Source organism: Dromiciops gliroides, chromosome X (genome assembly GCF_019393635.1).
Source record: "Dromiciops gliroides isolate mDroGli1 chromosome X, mDroGli1.pri, whole genome shotgun sequence".
NCBI classification, from domain to species: domain Eukaryota; kingdom Metazoa; phylum Chordata; class Mammalia; order Microbiotheria; family Microbiotheriidae; genus Dromiciops; species Dromiciops gliroides.
The window spans coordinates 80,293,777-80,312,261 of record NC_057867.1 but is presented as its reverse complement, the minus strand read 5'-3'; the positions used below and the strand labels follow the sequence as shown (position 1 = coordinate 80,312,261).

Below are 18,485 nucleotides of genomic sequence, written 5' to 3'. Positions count from 1 at the left end.
CCAACTGATAAACCGCCCCAGCCAGCCCCTCCACTTGTCCTTGAAAACCCCGTATGTGTCTCTGTCATTGGTCGAACTTCCCCTAGCTCCGCCCCCTGGAGTCCCTCTAGAAGGCGAAGGGAGACGCTCTAGAGCAGACACTTTGTCACCAGGGAGCTAGAACTTGAGGCTGAGCTCTGATTGGCTAAGACCTCTCTCCTTTTCCCTAAGCAACAAGCCTGACATCTCTGTCCTTAATTACAGCCCTTCTCACCTCTGTTACCCGTTGCTGAGACACCTGGTGCCTTGTGAACAGAGAGCTGGGTCTGCGGTGTGGAAGACTTGAATTCAAATCCAACTTCAAGACACTTCCTAGCTGTGTGGCCCTGGGTAAGTCATTTCACCTCTATTTGACTCATTTACCTCTGAGAGTTGTTGTGAGAATCGAATGTATGGCAGGTGCCATGTACATTCAATAGAGATCATTTATTAAGAGGTACAATTTCATAATTTCTTAAGTGATAGCCAAATAATCTTTCAGATAAAAATCACTCTTTACTATAAGGAAACTAGTAAGCTTCTCCATTTTGACTGGGTGTGGTCTCAGTGTCTCAAACTTCAATCCTTCAGAATGTTACAATGCTTAGTCAGAAGGGCTGGTAAGATTTAATTACCTTGTCCAAGTAGAAAGTCTCAAGGAATCTCACAGATAAGGACAACTTAGATCTTTGCTATATATTTTTTTCTTAAACTTAATGATAATGTGTGTGTGGTTGGGGGGTGAGGTTAGTGGGAGTCCTTAGATATTCCTCTATGAAGAATTGTACTCTCAGGCACACAGTCCAATTAGAATTAAAATGGTCTTTTATTGGGGGCTACAGAAAGTGGCCAAGAGGGAAGTCAAAGACTTAGCCTCCAGGGGAGGAGATGGCTTAGAACCTCTTCCTCCCCTGACAGAAGGAAGGCCAAAGCTTTTATGGAGGATGGATGGGGGTGGGCAGAGAAAGCTTGAATGAGGAGTGGTGGCCTGACTTTTGGAGTTATCTTTGTCTCAGGGGCACCACTCAAATGGTAGCCACCATAGACTTATCTCCCCTTACTTCTTATGTATATCCATCCTTTAGTTTTGCTTCTCAAGGAGAAAACTTCTGAATTATCCCAGGCCCATATCAATAATAATAATGAGAAATAATAGCTTAAATATGTTATTATTATCATTTTAAAGCGAAATATGCCCAAATAACTATTTAACAGTTTTCAAACATTTTCAACACATTCTTTAACACCAAAATTAATATCTAGTAGTATTCAAATGAAAAGAGAAGTTACTTTTCCCAAATTTTACAATATAAGAAATAATCTTAGAAACATAATTAATAGTATACATGGGGGCTGCTAGGTGGTGCAGTGGATAAAGCACCGATCCTAGATTTGGGAGGACCTGAGTTCAAATCCAGCCTCAGACACTTGACACGTACTAGCTGTGTGACCCTGGGCAAGTCACTTAAACCCCATTGCCCTGCAAAAAAAAAATCATCTATCTTTTCCATATCATAAAGAATAACTAAAGTTTCCCCCATTTTTCTGATCTCAACAAGCTCAAAACCGCCCTCAAACCTCTTTCCAAAATTCCAAAACCCCTTCCTTTCCTTTCAGACCCTCTATTCACACTGTGTTAGTGCAGACTCCCAACGTTCTTGACCTTTCTACCCATTCTTCTCTTATCCCTATTTGAACTTTTTCTCTTCTTTTCTTTTATAAAATCTTCTAATGGACTTTGATTAAAGCCCTTCAAAACCATACCTTTCTTTTTTTCCTTTTTGTATTCCAATAAAACACCTCTTTTACTTTCTTCTACTTGCTTAATTCCTCTAGTCTTTATTTCCTGGACTATCTATAGAATTTATCTTCACTCCACTGAAATTTTCCCTTACAATTGAGCACAAGCTTTTCCTGCAAAGGGTTCCTAAAAGCTTACAAATGCATTGTCTATTCCAACACCTTGGCAAAAATACTGAAGTGGTTGGCCATTTCCTTCTCTAGCTCGTTTTTCAGATGAGGAAAGTGAGGCAAATAGGGTGAAGTGACTTCCCCAGGGTCACACAGCTAGTATGTGTCTGAGGCCAAATTTGAATTCAGGTATTCCTGACTTCTGGCCTCGCACTCTATCTACTGTGGCACCTACCTTCCCTGTTTTAGCATTTATAGAAACATTCAAGCTACAATTGGGAAATTTACTGTAGAAAAAATAAACTTAGTCTCTAATTATTTACAATGCCATATATTTGGAACAAAGATTTCCTTCCTTTTTATCTGTGTCTCTTGTCTGTCTCCTTAAATTGGCTTAAATCGGAAGGCAGAGAGAGACTTTCTTTTGAAAGACTCGGAAAGTTCCTCAGAAGGGTTTTCACTATTTATATTCTTTTTCTTTTCGGTTGATCAGGCCACATCAAAACACAGACAATAGAACAAGAGACAAATAGAAGAAAGTTTTCATAAAAAACTCAGTGTATACAATTTTCTTTTTCTTTTTTTCTTTTTTTTGCTGAGGCAATTGAGGTTAAGTGACTTGCCCAGGGTCACACAGCTAGTAAGTGTGAAGTGTCTGAGGCTGGATTTGAACTCAGGTCCTCCTGAATCTAGGGCTGGTGCTCTATCCACTATGCCACCTAGCTGCCCCTATACAATTTTCTAAAAGCGATCTGAAAGCCTTTCACTGAAGTAATTGAAAGTCTCTTTTTCAGGCCAAATTTGGGATCTATAAGGATTTTTATGTATTTTAGACCAATTTTCACATAATTTAAAAAATCTGATATTTTGGGTTTTCCCCAGTTACATGTAAAAACAATTTTAACATTCGTCTTTTTCAAATTTTGAGTTCCAAATTCTTTCCCTCCCTCCCCCACATTGAGGAGGTAAGCAATTTGACATAGGTTATATATGTGTAGTCATGCAAAACACATTTCCATGTAAGTCCTGCTATGAAAGAAAACACAGACACAAATACGCCCTCCCCAATAAAAAAAAAACTAAAGAAAACCTATCTTTGATCTGCATTTACCAGTTCTTTCTCTGGAGATGGATAGCACCTTTCATTGTGTCATTCAGAATTGTATTTGGATCATTGTATTGCTGAGAAGAGCTATGTTATTCACAGTAGATCCTCATACATATTGCCATTACTGTGTATAGTGTTCTTCTGGCTGTGCTCACTTCACTCACCATCAGTTCAGTGTAAGTCTTTCCTGGGTTTTTCTGAAAGCATCCTGCTTGTCATTTCTTATAGCACAATAGTACTCCATTACAGTCATATACAACAACTTGTTGAGCTATTCCTCAATTGATGGGTGTCCCCTTAATGTCCAATTCTTTGCCACCACAAAAAGAGTGGTTATAAACATTTTGTACATATTTTTGTTTTTTATGTCTTTGGGATATAGGTGGTATTGTTGGGTCAAGGGTCATGGTTTTATAACCCTTTGGGTATAGTTCCAAATGCTCTCCAGATTGATTGAATTGGTATACAACTTTACCAACAGTGCATTAGTGTTTTAATTTTCCCACATCCCCTCCAACATTTATTATTTTCCTTTTCTGTCGTATTAGGCAATCTGATAGGTGTGTGGTGGTAGCTCAGAGTTATTTTAATTTGCATTTCTCTAATCAATAGTGATTGAGAACATTTTTTCATATGAGTATAGATAGCTTTGACTACTTTATCTGAAAACTGTCTGTTCATATCCTTTGACAATTTATCAATTGAGGAGAGGTTCTTATTTCTATAAATTTGATTCACTTTTCTATATATTTGAGAAATGAGGTCATTATCAGAGAAACTTGCTGTAATTTTTTTTTGGTGAGGCAATTGGGGTTAAGTGACTTGCCCAAGGTCACACAGCTAGTTAGTGTTAAGTATCTGAGGTCACATTTGAACTCAGGTCCTCCTGAGTCCAGGGCTGATGCTCTATCCACTGCACCAACTAGCTGTCCCTGTAATTTTTTTTCAGAGTAATGATTACCAACTATGTATTTCCCTCCATCCTATTTCCACTCCCTGTTTATTCTTCTCTTTCTTTCCTTTCCCTCTGTCCCTCCTCAAAAGTGTTTTGCTTCTGACTAGCACCTCCTTCAATCTGTTCTCCCTTCTATCAACACCCTCCCCCATTCTTGACCCTCTCCCCTCCTACTTTCCTATATAGTAAGATAGATTTCTACACACAACTGTTTATGTTATTCCCTCTTTTAGCCAATTCCAATTAGAGTAAGGTTTCCCTCCTTTCTGCCCAACTTCCCCCATCTTCTCCTCTACTATAAAATCTCTTTTCAACCTTTTTTATGTCATATAATTTACTACATTCTCCTTCTTCCTTTCCTCTTTTCTTAGTGTCTTCTTCTTTTTCACTCTTTAATTGAATTTTTTAGATAATCATCCCATCATATTCAACTTGCACCTATTCCCTCTGTCCATGTATACTGGTTCTAACTGCCTTAATAATGAGAAAGTTCTTATAAGTTACAAATAGAATTTTCCCATGTAGGAATTTAAACAGTTTAACTTTATTGAATTCTTTATGATTTTTTATGCTTCCCCTGAGTTTTGTATTTGAAAGTCAGATTTTCTCTTCAGCTCTGGTCTTTTCATCAGGAATGCCTGAAGTTCTCAATTTCATTGAATGCCTACTTTCCTCTGTTAAGAGCTTCAGTTTTTCTGGGTAGGTGATTCTTGGTTGTAATCCTAGCTCTTTTGCACTCCAAAATATCATATTCCAAGCCCTCTGATGCTTCAGTGTAGAAACTGCTAAATCTTGTGCTATTCTGACTGTGGTTCCATGATATTTAAATTGTTTCTTTTTGGCGGCTTGTAATATTTTCTCCTTGACCTGAGAGCTCTGGAATTTAGCTATAATATTCCTGGGAGATTTCATTTCAATCCCTTCATGGTCCACTGTTACAGTGGAATAAAGAAATGGAGTAATTACATCCAGGCAATGATTTGTTTGGCAATGCATATGATTGTGAAACAAACTGGGTCCAAGGTTCTTGGTAGCCAAGGACCCAGACGCTTGGTTTCTCACAGTTAATATACAAGGTAGAGGGAGTGAAAAACAGGAAATGCAAGATTAGGGATTGAGACATCTGGTTTCTCATTGGTAGAGGGGGGTTGGGAGAGGTGAGAGGTAGGAGGGTATTCTTGTGACATTCTTTAAGTTAGGTGACAGTGTGGAGGAGGAGTACTCTTGTGAAACATCCTAAATCAGGTGACTTACATCAGAGTTGAAACTTAACTTCACAGAATGGTGGATAAAAGCAAAATGGAGTCATTAATGCTATTTTTTAAAATGTAACCGTTCTTTCTCTGGAAGTGGATGGTATTTTTCATCATGAGTCTTTTGGAATTGTTGGGGATTGATTGGAACAGCTGAGTCACAGTTGATCATCACATAATATTGCTGTTACCGGGTACATTGTTCTCTTAGTTCTTCACTCTGTACCAGTTTATTTAAGTCTTCCCAGGTTTTCTGAAACCATCCCCCTTATCATTTCCTTATATTACAATAGTGTTTCATCACATTGATGTACCATAACTTGTTCAACCATTCCCCAACTGATGGACATCCCCTCAGTTTCCAATTCTTTTCCTCCACAAAAGGAGCTGCTTTAAATATTTTTGTACAAAAGGTCCTTTTTTACCTTTTCTTTGATCTCTTTGGTATACAAACCTAACAGTGATATTGCTGGGTCAAAGGTTATGCACAGTTTCATAGCCATGGCTTTGTTTTGTTTTTAGTGAGGCAATTGGGGTTAAGTGACTTGCCCAGGGTCACACAGCTAGTAAGTGATCGCCACCTAGCTGCCCCTTTAATAGCCATTTGTGCATAGTTTCAAATTGTTCCCTAGAATGGTTGGAAGAATTTGCAACTCCACCAATAGTGCATTAGTGTCCCTTTTTTTGCACACCCCCTCCATGATTTATCCTTTTCCTTTTCTGTCATGTTACTCAATCTGATGGGTGTGAGATGGTACCTCAGAGTTGTTTTAATTTGCACTTCTCTAATTACTAATGATTCAGTGTATTTTTACACATTATTATTGATTTGATATCTTCTTCTGATCACTGCCTGTTCATATCCTTTGACCATTGCTCAATAGGAGAATAGCTCTTATTTTTATAAATTTGGCTCAGTTCCCCATATATTTGAGAAATGAGGCTTTATCATATCAGAAAAACTTACTATAAATCCCCATGCCCCTCGGTTTCCCACTTCTAATTTTGGCTGCATTGGTTTTGTTTGTGCAAAACCTTTTTCATTTCATGTAATTAAAATTATCCATTTTACTCACATGATCCTCTCTATCTCTAGTTTAGTCATGTACTCTTCCACTATCCATAGTTCTGATAGGTACTTTTTTCATTTTCTGCTAATTTACTAATGATATTACCCTTTAATGTCTCAATCATGTACCCATTTTAAGTTTATCTTGGTATGAGCTGTTGGTCTATGACTAATATCTCTTTGACTGCTTCTCCGTTTTCCCAGAAGTTTTTTCTCAAATAACTAGTTCTTGTCCCAGTGGCTTGGATCTTTTGGGTTTACTAGATTACCATGTTCATTTGTTTCTGTATATTGTGCACCTCATGTATTATACTGATGTACCATTCTACTTCTTCTTCTTTTTTTTTGGTGAGGCAATTGGGATTAAGTGACTTGCTCAAGGTCACACAGCTAGTAAGTGTCAAGGGTCTCAGGCCCGATTTGAACTAAGGTCCTCCTGAATCCAGGGCCAGTGTTCTATCCACTGTGCCACCTAGCTGCCCCTTACCATTCTACTTCTTAGCCAGTACTAGATTGTTTTGATGATTACTGCTTTGTAATACATTTTGAGATCTGGTACTACAAGGCTACCTTCCTTCACATTTTTTTTTCACTGATTCCCTTGATATTCTTGACCTTTTGTCCCTCACAATTATCTTTTTTTTTTGCTGGGCAATGAGGGTTAAGTGACTTGCCCAGGGTCACACAGCTAGTAAGTGTCAAGTGTCTGAGGCTGGATTTGAACTCAGGTACTACTGAATCCAAGGCCAGTGCTTTATCCACTGCTCTACCTAGCTACCCCCCTTTTGTTCTTTCAGATGCATTTTGTTATTTTTAAAATCAGAATTTTATTTGGAAATATCACTGTGAGCCTTGGTTCAGTGCCATAGCACCACTGGCAACACATGGTCAACATATTCCCCAAATCATACAATTTTTTTTTTTTTGCGGGGCAATGGGGGTTAAGTGACTTGCCCAGATTCACATAGCTAGTAAGTGTCAAGTGTCTGAGGCCAGATTTGAACTCAGGTACTCCTGAATCAAGGGCTGGTGCTTTATCCACTGGGCCACCTAGCTGCCCCCTAATCATACAACTCTTTTTTGTTTTTTGGTTTTTGGTGAGGCAATTGGGGTTAAGTGACTTGCCCAGGTTCACATAGCTAGTAAGTGTCAAGTGTCTGAGGCCGGATTTGAACTCAAGTACTCCTGAATCCAGGGCCAGTGCTTTATCCAATCTGCCATCTAGCTGCCCCTTTTGTTTTTTGTTTTTTTGTTAATCATACAACTCTTACTAATACTAGGACACTCTAGCAATCTTCAGTTTCCAATGATCACATCCAAGGAGTTCTTAGCACTTGACATTTAACCCAACAGTACAATAATGATATGGTGGGAAATGGGGTATGGGTTGGGTTAGGGATTGGGGTTCTTGGGAATTCCTCTTTAAAGAATTACACCCTCTTGCACACAAAACGTAGTTAGAATAAGGTGATAGTTTATTTAGAAGCAAGGGAAGGGAAGGGTGGGGGGAGGGAAACCATGAAAGAAATCCTTGGACTTTTCATGGGGAGATAGGCACAAAGCACATGGCTCAGAGGTACCAAATCTCCTGGAACAGGAGACTGGAAGGTACTTTTATAGAGGACTGATGGGGGTGAACCATCTTCCTGTGGAAAGTTCCTTTAGTGAGGGAGGACCATCCCCCACTGGGGGTAGCTGGGGGAATTGGGTGAGGAGTGGAGGACCATCCCCCACTGGTAGGGACTAGAGGAATTGGGTGAGGGGTGGCTACGGATCCCTCTTCAGAACCCAAAGGCCACAGCCACACCCAAATTTATCTCCCCAGGGTAAGGGAGACTAGAATGAAGGGTAAGAATCTGAAGCTAGCTCAGTCCGATTTGGTTCAGCTTATCTCTCTAGGCATTATCTGTCCTCTGGTTTAGTTTCTCAAGGAGAAGATTCCTTGGTGTGCCCCAGAGAACTTCTGGGGTGCTCTGTACCCCATGACAATAATACACACATACACACACACAAACATATGACTGTAGCATGGGGGATGGAAAATTCTTGCTTCATAAACATTATGAACATGCTAAATCTTTATAAATAAACATCCAGCAAAGAGAAATTACAATTCAAATTCATCATTATACACAGAATACTAATGACAAATGACATGGCTGCCCACCTGGCCTCAGGATGCCTCAGCCTCAGCTGGACCCATTTCATGGGCCTTTCAATCAAGTGCAGAGTGACAGAGACAGAAGAGTCACTAAGACATTATGCATTTATTACTGACCATCTACTAAGCCCAACTCCTGAGTGTACAACTGCACCAAGTGTCAGGACGTTAGTTCTGGAGTTAGCTGGGAGGGATGGGCTGGTTCAGGACAGGTCTTCACATGATACTCTGTGGCTATGGGGCTCTAGGAAGGGAAAAGAATAGGGTCTACTTTGGAGAGAGAATGAGGGCTGAGTAAAGATCAGGATGGGGATCATCCCCATGAATAGTCAGAGCTACTGTGTTGTCCTCTGAACACCAGCATCACCAGTGGTAAAGTCAGTGTTAACCTGGAAATTAAGGAAACAATCAATATAGGAGAAATAAGGTCTTTAATTGGGGCAGAGGAACTCTTGGTATCACAAAGCTTGGAAGCTAGGAATACCCAAAGATGGGAACAGAGGACAGGACGGGGTTTTTATGAGGTAATAGAACAGAGGGAGCTATGAAACTGCCTTTGAGAAAAGCAAGTTTCTCACCGACAGAAACTATTTAATGTAAATGAAACTTTTTAACATAATAACCTAAAGTCTAGGAAGTAAGCTTGGGAATCTTTGGGAAGGGATAGTTTGTTTGGGGAAGATCCATAGGCAATCAAGGGTCTGGAAATGACAAAGATTGGTCAGCCCCAGGCGATTCATTTGTCTGGGAAAAGGGGACTGGATGGGGAATCTGTTCTCAGTAAATTTTGTAGTTCTCACCAGCTAGCTCCCAGCCCAATAAAATCCATTCAGCTGAAGGGCAGTTCCTGACATTAGAGAGTTAACCGTGAGAAGCACCAGACCATAGATAGGGATGATGATACCAGCCATAACAGTAGGAATGATTGTCTTCACGACCAGCTCAGTTTGTGTGACCAGTGCCATAAGTCACACCAAGAGTCCTGAAGACCACGGTGGCTGAGGTAGCCATGATGGTGAAGAAGGGTCTATTGGCTGGAAAGGACAGAGGGAGAGGGGAGAGAGGAAAGGACATGGGGCTGAGTAGTGCATAAAGGATTGCATGGTGGGTAGGTGAAGAGGATAGCATGATTCTGGGAGCTACTGGCTCCATGCTATACTCTAATACCACCACTGTAAAGCTATTTTTTCTAGTACTTATAACTAGCACTTCGAGAGCAGTCATGTACCAGGCACTGTGCTAATGCAATAATTAACTCCTCTGATCCTCACAACTCTCCTGGGAGAGAAGGTCCATTATTAGCACAAGAGAAATAAAGTGACTTGCCCAGGGTCACACAGCTAATAAGTGACTGAGATCAGATTTGAAGTCAGGTCCTTTTCAGGGCCAGTGCTCTATCCACGGAGCCACCTAGCTGCTCTACAGCTAGGATTTTTAGTACAATAGTCAAAGGTAATGGTAATAACTGACATCTTTGCTTTGGCTCTTATTTATTCCCATTATAGAAAATGCTACCACTTATAATTGCAAGAAATGCTCCATCTTTTCCTCTGCATTTTCATAGAAATCAGGATTACATTTTGTCAAATGCCTTTTCTGCATATATTAACATAATCATGATTTTTAAAAAATGGTTTTGTCATTGATATGGTCAAATGCTGATAGTTATGTTATGGGGAAAATAGGGTAGGGTTTGGGACAGGGGTTGGGGTTTGGGATCCTTAGGAATTCCTTTTTAAAGAATTATACCCTCAGGGGCAGCTAGGTGGTGCAGTGGATAGAGCACTGGCCCTGGAGTCAGGAGGACCTGAGTTCAAATCCAGCCTCAGACACTTAACACTAGCTGTGTGACCCTGGGCAAGTCACTTAACCCCAATTGCCATGGGCACACACACCCACACACCCACCCACACCCACACACCCACACACAAAGAATTACACCCTCTTGCACACAAATCCAGTAGAATAAGATAATAGTTTATTTAAGGGCTGGGGAAGGGAAAACAAGAGAGAAATCCTTGAACTTCTTCTCATGGGGAGAAGGCATGTCACAGAGCATGGCTCTGAGATACCAATCTCCTCAGTCAGGAGACAGGCAGATACTTTTATAGAGGACTGATGGGGGTGATCATCTGACTGTGGAAAGTTCCCCTATTGAGGGAGGACCATCCCCCACTGGTGGTGGCTGGGGGAATTGGGTGAGGGGTGGCTGCTGATCTCTCAAGCCATCTCTCCACACAAAGGCAGCAGCCACACCTAATCTTATCTCCCCCGGGGTGGGGGAGACTAGAATGAAGGGTGGGGGTCCTGGAGCTAGCTCAGTCCTTATCAGGGGCACCTGAGTTCAAATCCGGCCTCAGACACTTAACACTAGCCGTGTGACCCTGGGCAAGTCACTTAACCCCAGTTGCCTCACTTAAAATTTCTAAATCTTATGAAAATGAATGTTGAAAACTACCCTTACATGTCACTGGAAAAAATAAAATAAAAAAATAAAAAGTTAGATGGGAAAAAAAAGAAAATGGGCCCTGGCCCCTAGTGGCCCTTTACAATCTAGCAGAATTCCCAAGCCTTCCCCATCTGTTTCTCATGGGAAGTTCTTTTCTATTTGAATTAACCTCCATTTGTGGATATTAGCATTTGAATGTCGGCTTCTATTCTCAATCCACTTTCCCAGACCCCAAATGTCTCTATCTGTATACCCACTAATGGCCTGTAGGTGTATTCCCAAACTAAAATGTGGATAGTGAGTCAACCCCTCCCCCTTCTCTGAGTCATGTGGGAACTTTTCTCACTGAGAAATTAACCCCCATCACCTCTGGACGTCAGTCTCTCAAGCACCTTTTTCTATTTGAATCTGAATTCACCTCTCAGACACTTTAATTACCTGGGATTTTCAGTTAACTTTGAGAGGGCCCACCCTTTTCCTCACAATTTGGACTGTCGTTTTCTTTCTGTTTTTGCTCACTCTGGTTTAGGTATCAAAACTATATTCGTGTCATAGAAGGAATTTGGTAGGACTCCTTTTTTTTTTTTTTACAGTTTATATCATATTGGAATTAATTGTTCTTTGAATGGTAGAATTCACTTATAAATCTACCTGCTCCTGAGGATTTTTTCTTAGGGAGCACATTCATGGCTTGTTTGATTTCTTTTTCTAAGATAGAGTTAAGGTAAGTTATTTAAGTATTCTAATTTATCTTCTGTTAATTTGGGCAATTTATATTTTTATATTAATTATTTTTAAGTGAGGCAATTGGGGTTAAATGACTTGCCCAGGGTCACGCAGATAGTGTCAAGGGTCTGAGGCTGGATTTGAACTCAGGTCCTCCTGACTCCAGGGCCGGTGCTCTATCCACTGTGCCACCTAGCTACCCCATATTAATTTATATTCATCCATTTTATTTAGTTTGTCAGTTTTATTGGCATATAAGCGTGCAAAATGTCTCCTAATAAGTGATTTACGGGGTAGCTAGGTGGCAGGGTGGATAAAGCACTGACCCTGGATTCAGGAGGATGAGAGTTTAAATTTGGCCTCAGACACTTGACACTAGCTGTGTGACCCTGGGCAAGTCACTTAACCCTCATTGCCCTGCCCCCCCCCCCAAAAAAAAAAACTGATTTAATTTTATCTTCGTTGGTTGTGTTTACCCTTTCATTTTCTTCTTTTTTTTTTTTTTTTGCGGGGCAATGGGGGTTAAGTGACTTGCCCAGGGTCACACAGCTAGTAAGTGTCAAGTGTCTGAGGCTGGATTTGAACTCAGGTACTCCTGAATCCAAGGCCAGTGCTTTATCCACTGCACCACCTAGCTGCCCCACCCTTTCATTTTCAATGCTGGTAATTTGGATTTATTCTTTTAAATTGTTATGGGCTGTGTAATTTAAGATTCTAAATGTGGATACTAATCTGTTCCCCCAGTTTTGGGGGAAACTGACTAAAATCACTGATAAAACAAACGAGTTTAGGTTTTTAAGGGTTTATTGAAAAATAGAAAGAAAAAGATTGAGAACAGAATTCCAACAGCCTGGCATTCCTATCTTTCCTCAAATTTCCTGTGAAGTCCTCTGCCGCCACCATCACCATCAAGTCAGGAACCCAAAAACTCGAGAGCTCTCCGCGCAGGCTCCCTCTCCTCCTTCCTGTCTCCTCCCAGAAAATAGGAGGCTCCTCAAGTTGATTGGCCGGTAACCTTGATAGACAGTACCCATGAGCAAACGTCACTTCCTGACGCCAAGGAAAAGCCACATGGCCTTGTCCTCTGAGGCATTTTCCTCATGGCGGAGCTTTCCCACAGCAAGTCTCCAGGTGGCATCATTCCAATCATTACAGGGCCTAGCACCTGTAATTTTCTGGGGTATATTAAAGAACCTTCTTGAGAAACTAAAGCAAAGGACAGATACACCTAAAGAGATAAGGGGCACCTGATAGGGACTGAGCTAGCTCCAGGATGACTACCTTACATTCCAGTCTCCCCCACTCCTGGCGAGATAGAATTAGGTGTGGCTGCTGCCTTCCTGGTGGGAGGAGGAGAGAGATGGCTTGAGAGATCCCTCACCCAACTCCCCAGCCACCACCAGTGGGGGATGGTCCTCCCTCAATAGGGGAACTTTCCAGTCAGATGATCACCTCATTGGACCACCATCAGTCCTCTGCCTGTCTCCTGCTTGAGGAGATTGGTATCTCAGGGCCATGCCTCTGTGCCATACCTTCTCTCCATGAGAAGTCCAAGAAATTTTCTCTTGGTTTCCTTTCCCCAGCCCCTAAATAAACTATTATCTTATTCTTTTGGATTTATGTGCAAGAGGGTGTAATTCTTTTGTTTTTTTGTGAGGCAATGGGGTTAAGTGACTTGCCTAGGGTCACACAGCTAGTAAGTGTTAAGTGTCTGAGGTCAAATTTGAACTCAGGTCCTCCTGACTCCAGGGCCAGTGCTCTATCTACTGTACCGCCTAGTTGCCCGCAAAGGTGTAATTATTTTATTTTATTTTTTTTTGGTGGGGCAATGAGGGTTAAGTGACTTGCCCAAGGTCACACAGCTAGTAAGTGTCAAGTGTCTGAGGCCGGATTTGAACTCAGGTCCTCCTGAATCCAGGGCCAGTACTTTATCCACTACGCCACCTAGCTGCCCTGGGTGTAATTCTTTAAAGAGGAATTCCTAAGGACCTCAAACACCCACCCTGTTTTCCCCATAACAAAATCAAATTAACCAAATATTTATCTATTTTCTTCATAAACCTAGCTCCCTCCTAGTTTTGTTTACTAGTTCACTGGTGTTTTTACTTTCAACTTTATTAATTTTTCCTTTCTAATTTTTCTAAAAGTCTATATATCTCCTTAATGTCTTTTTTATTTTGTGATCAGATTTAACTGGTTCCAAAAGTGGTCAATTGAAGTCCTGTGCCTGCAGAGTTTTACTATTTCATCCTGTAACATTTAACTTTTCCTTTTAAAATTTGGATGCTATTCCATCTTGTGCATCTATGTTCAGTATTTACATTAATTCATATTCTCTGGTACCTTTGAGCAGAATGTCCGTTATCTGATTATCTTTCAATTAGATCTATTTTTGCTTTGTTTGAAACCACAATTGTTACCCCTGCCCTTTTTACTTCAGCTGAAGCATAATAGATTCTGCTCCAGCTCATTACTCTAACTTTGTGTGCGTGTTTCTGTTTCAAGTATGTCTTTTGTATACAACATATTGTTGAATTCTGCTTTCTAATTCATTCTAACCCCTTTTGTTTTATGGTTGAGTTCATCCCATTCACATTATGACTGCTAATTGTGCATTTCCCTCCATCCTGTTCCCTTCCACTTATCTCTTTTTTTCTCAAAAGTTTGTTTTGCTTCTGAACACTATCTCTCTTTATCTACCCTCCTTGTCACTCTCCCCACCCTTTCTGCTCCTACTTCCCTGTTGGTCAAGATGAATTTCTATCCTCAGCTCTGTGTATGTGTATATCTATATCTATATAGGTAGATAATTCTTCAGTCCTTAAAGGAATTCCAATGGGAATGAGGGTCAAGTGTTACCCAGTCCCTGCCTCTATGCATTTTCCCCTCCTTTGTAAAAACTCTTCCTTGTGCACTTCTTTTACAAGATAATTTTCTCCCTTTCCTCTCCTCCTAGTGTATCCTTTCTCACTCTTCCATTTTTTCTTTTGATATCATCCCAACATAATAGACCACTACTGATGTCCTCTAAAATAGATTCTGTCTAAATGACCTAATGATAATGTTCTCAGGGGTTATATGTACCATCTTCTCATCTGGGCCTAGAAACAGTTTAACCTTGTTAGATCATTATGATTTCTCACTCATGTTTACCTTTTTATGCCTCTCCCGTTGTGTTTGAACGTCATATTTTCTATTTAGTTCTAGTCTTTTCATCAGAAATGCTTGAAAATCCTCTATTTCATGAAATATCCACCCTCCCCCCAAGAATTATACAGTTTTGCTGTATAGGTTATTCTTGGTTGTAATCCTAGGTCATTTGTCTTACAAAACATCATATTCCAAGCCCTCCACTTCTTACAGATTTTTCCGCCTTCCTAAGCTGCCTTGGGCTGGTGAGGTTACTAACCATGACTTTTTTTTGGGGGGGGGCGGCTTTTCTGCTCAGAATTATTTAGTGTTTTCTGTGGTCATTTTGTAAGGGAAATTTGGCAATTATGATCTTTCTGCCATCTTGACCCTGCCCTTTCCCTTTACTCTCAATTCATGAACCTATGATCTTAATTCTATCCCTCATTCCTTCGATCTTTCTATGCAAACATTTTTTCCATATACATACTTTTAGGTCTCCCTAGTCTAAATAAACACAAACTACTTTTCTTAGCCTCCTTCCCCTTTTCTAACCTCTTTTCTCTCTCCTTTGCCATTGGTCTTCTGGAAAATAGTCACTCACTCATTCACTTCATAACTTCCTGAAATCTGGCCCCATGTCATACAACCATGATCTTTTTTATTAGATTATATATAATTATTTAAATTATATTCTGATTCTCTACCCTCAGCCTCAATCCATATGCACTGTGTTGACCCCAGCAGGTTCGCAAGCTCCTGCTCTAGGGCTCTGGGCAGTGGACTCTATTGTTTCTATGTAGAAAGCGCTAGCAGCATTGATGACCCATCCGTTGGTCCCACAGTGACCTGCAAGGGGGGAGAAAGAAGGTCTAGGAAGTAAGGCATTTTTCTTAGAATCACAGACTTAGAGGTGGAAAGGACCACCCAGGTCATCTTGTGCAATACCCTCATTTGACAGTTGAGAAAAGTGAAGCCTTGACATGGCCAAGGTCACAGAGGTAATATTCTGCCAGGATTTGAACCCAGGTGGTCTTCGAAGTCCAACAGCATAGTGGTCTTTTTTCTTTACCATACTTTATCTCCATTTGGTATATGTATGATGGTGAAGGGGAGGCCTTTCTCAGTCTTGTTTTACCTTTTATTAAATAGTATTAAGGATCCTGGACAGTGAGGCCAGAGACCTGCTCTATAGCAACAACTTACTGACATCAGGCAAACCATTTTCCCTTAAAAATCCTTTGCAAGACTTAGATGCAGTGACAACAGACACTTCATTCACCTCCCTGGCCCTGAGATTCCTCCCCTACATAAGGAAGGGATTGAATTAATTGGCCTTGGAGGTGCCTTCCAGCTCTGCATACATAATCCTCTGATTCTGCTGGGAATCACTGGGGTTAAAACTCCAAGATGTGGGGACAGGGCTAGCAGAATTCTTCTCAAGAGCTTCCCTTACCCCTAAGCAGCTTTGGGGATCTCTGACTTCCCTTCATTTCAGTGGCCCATCTCAGTCGTCCCACTTTACACACTCCTGTAATTTGGCTTCCGTCCCTACCATTCTTAAAAGTTTCCAGTGACTGATCTGAGCTGGCAGAGCCCATAGACATCATCGAAGCTTTAATTTCCTCATCATTTATGGGAGGAAGCAGATGCTCAGAGGACCTTCTCAAGCTCTGGAAGGAAGTGGCCAGACTAGCTAATTCTTTGCTTCTAAATCCCATGCTTGTTCCTCATCACTCAGTCCTGGAGTGGGTTTATAGCTGCCCCCCCCCCAGTTAGTAGTCATGCAGTTGCTTTTCTGAACCCAAGTGTAGTCCTTTGTTTTGTTCTGGCTTGTCACCCCAGTGTGTTCTCCAGCATGTTGGCCACCCCTTCCCAGTTCATGTCATCTGCAGATTGGATGCCAAATAGCACCTTTGGGGCAGCCATTACCCCATTACCCCTTCCTCTCTTGTTGTCACGAGTCAGATGTGGTTGCTATTGGAAGGAAGACCAGGCACTCACTAGGTGGCTATGGTGCCCTGGCTTCCTTTGGTAGTGTCTTGGGAAACTTATGGAACCTTTCTTAGGATACTTTGCAAAATGCATCAATTACAAAGGAAACCAATTACAGTAACAGTTATCCAAATATTTAAGGAAAATTTCATGGGTTAAAGAGCCACTAGACTGGGCAGTGGTGCCTTGCTCTAATATTTTCTGCTTTAAAGAAGGGCAATCTAACTGCTAGACCATCTGTGCCAAAGTGGATAGAGGTTGGAAATCAGGAAGCTCTGAGCTCAGCTCTGTCCTCAGACACTGGCATGATCTGGGATCCTTCAGTAATCTAGCCCTGTAATGGCTTCTGACATTTTACCATTATCTGTAAAGTGGAGAACTTAGTGAACCAAGTACTATAGATCTGATCTGTATCCACTCCCCCGCCCTGAGAACATCACCTAATCTCAAATGCCCTACGATGAAACTGAGGGAGGCCCAGTCCATGGAAGACTGTTGTCCAGTATCACAGCTAAGGTGGGACTAGACTTCAGACCTATCAAGTCTTCAAGCCAGGGCTCATGGCCCTTGGCTCCCTAGGGGTTAATGTGCATGCTCCTCCCCGCCCCCAAACCCCCAGGAAAACAAAGACACCCTTTGTGTCCCATTTCATGGAGGGGCAGCATGGAACATTTCCAGTTCCTTTAAGTAGGCCTCTCTATTCTTCCAGCTAGGCTGATGTTTCTCTAAGAAGTAGTAGACATTTCCAACAAGCTTCTGCCAAATAAGGGATGGGCCAAGTGCCGGGCATCCACATCCTGGGATGAAGAAACTCATGTGAAAGGCAGCTTGGCCTTGGCCCCAGAATCAAGAGCTGAATGGAATTTCCCCTCTGACTGAGTCCCAGTTTTATCTGGAAAAGACTAACAGCTGCTAAACCCCAAATATGCAAAACCCCCAAGTTCTGGAGGGCCTCAGCTGGGGAAGTAGCTCTACAGGGAGCAGGGGTAGACCTAACTAAACCCCCAGATATAAGTCATTTCTTTTTTTGGGTGGGGGACAGGCACCTGTTAAATGCCTGGCTGAAATCCAAGTCACCTTTGCTCTCATGAACAAGTTGAATGAGGGGGATGTGTGTATGTGGGAGGTCCCAGGCCTTTAGTCCTACCTTTTACTGGACATTGGGAGGTGGAAGTGGGCGAAAGTTTCCCTGGGGCTCCAGGAAGGCCAGCACCTCCAGAGGGGAGGTTCCTCTTGCCTATTCCTGGGGTTCCCCAAAGGCCATGGCCCTGCATAGTAGACTTCTAAAGGAAATCGTGGGAAGGGATCTTCTGCCCAGCTGTGCCTTCCCAGGTTAATCTGGGGACAACCTCAGGTTGGAATGGAGCAGAGTAGGAGACTGCCTCTCCCCTCCCCACCCTCCCCAGGGTGCAAAGTTATTAGGTAACTGTGCTTTTTCCCAGGTAGACCCAATGTCAGCTTGATTGAAGTAGAAGGGAGACCTTTTGCCTGGGTCTGGGGCCCCAAGGTCACACAATGTGCCGTGACCCTGCATCTGAACGGAACGTTCAACATGAAAGCTCCAGTCTCCCACCACAAAGCCACAGCCTTGGATCTATCTGTCCTTCTTTTTGCCCTGGCCCCTCATGTTTATGTTACCAATCCCTTCCTCTGAGAGGGTCCACACGCGAAAAGGCGGGATGCTTAGGTTTTCTGTAGTGTAGAGCCCAAG

General features: G+C 41.8%; 1 protein-coding gene across 3 annotated transcripts in view; it reads left to right on the top strand.

The window, feature by feature from the left end:
• IKBKG (inhibitor of nuclear factor kappa B kinase regulatory subunit gamma) overlaps positions 1 to 18,485 on the top strand; it is a 104,292-nt gene that overhangs the window by 28,707 nt on the left and 57,100 nt on the right. For all 3 annotated transcript variants that reach the window (XM_043973609.1, XM_043973608.1, XM_043973614.1), the window contains exon 2: positions 244 to 369. The gene's annotated coding sequence lies outside the window, so the exon portion shown is untranslated. The remainder of the gene's footprint in view (positions 1 to 243; positions 370 to 18,485) is intronic.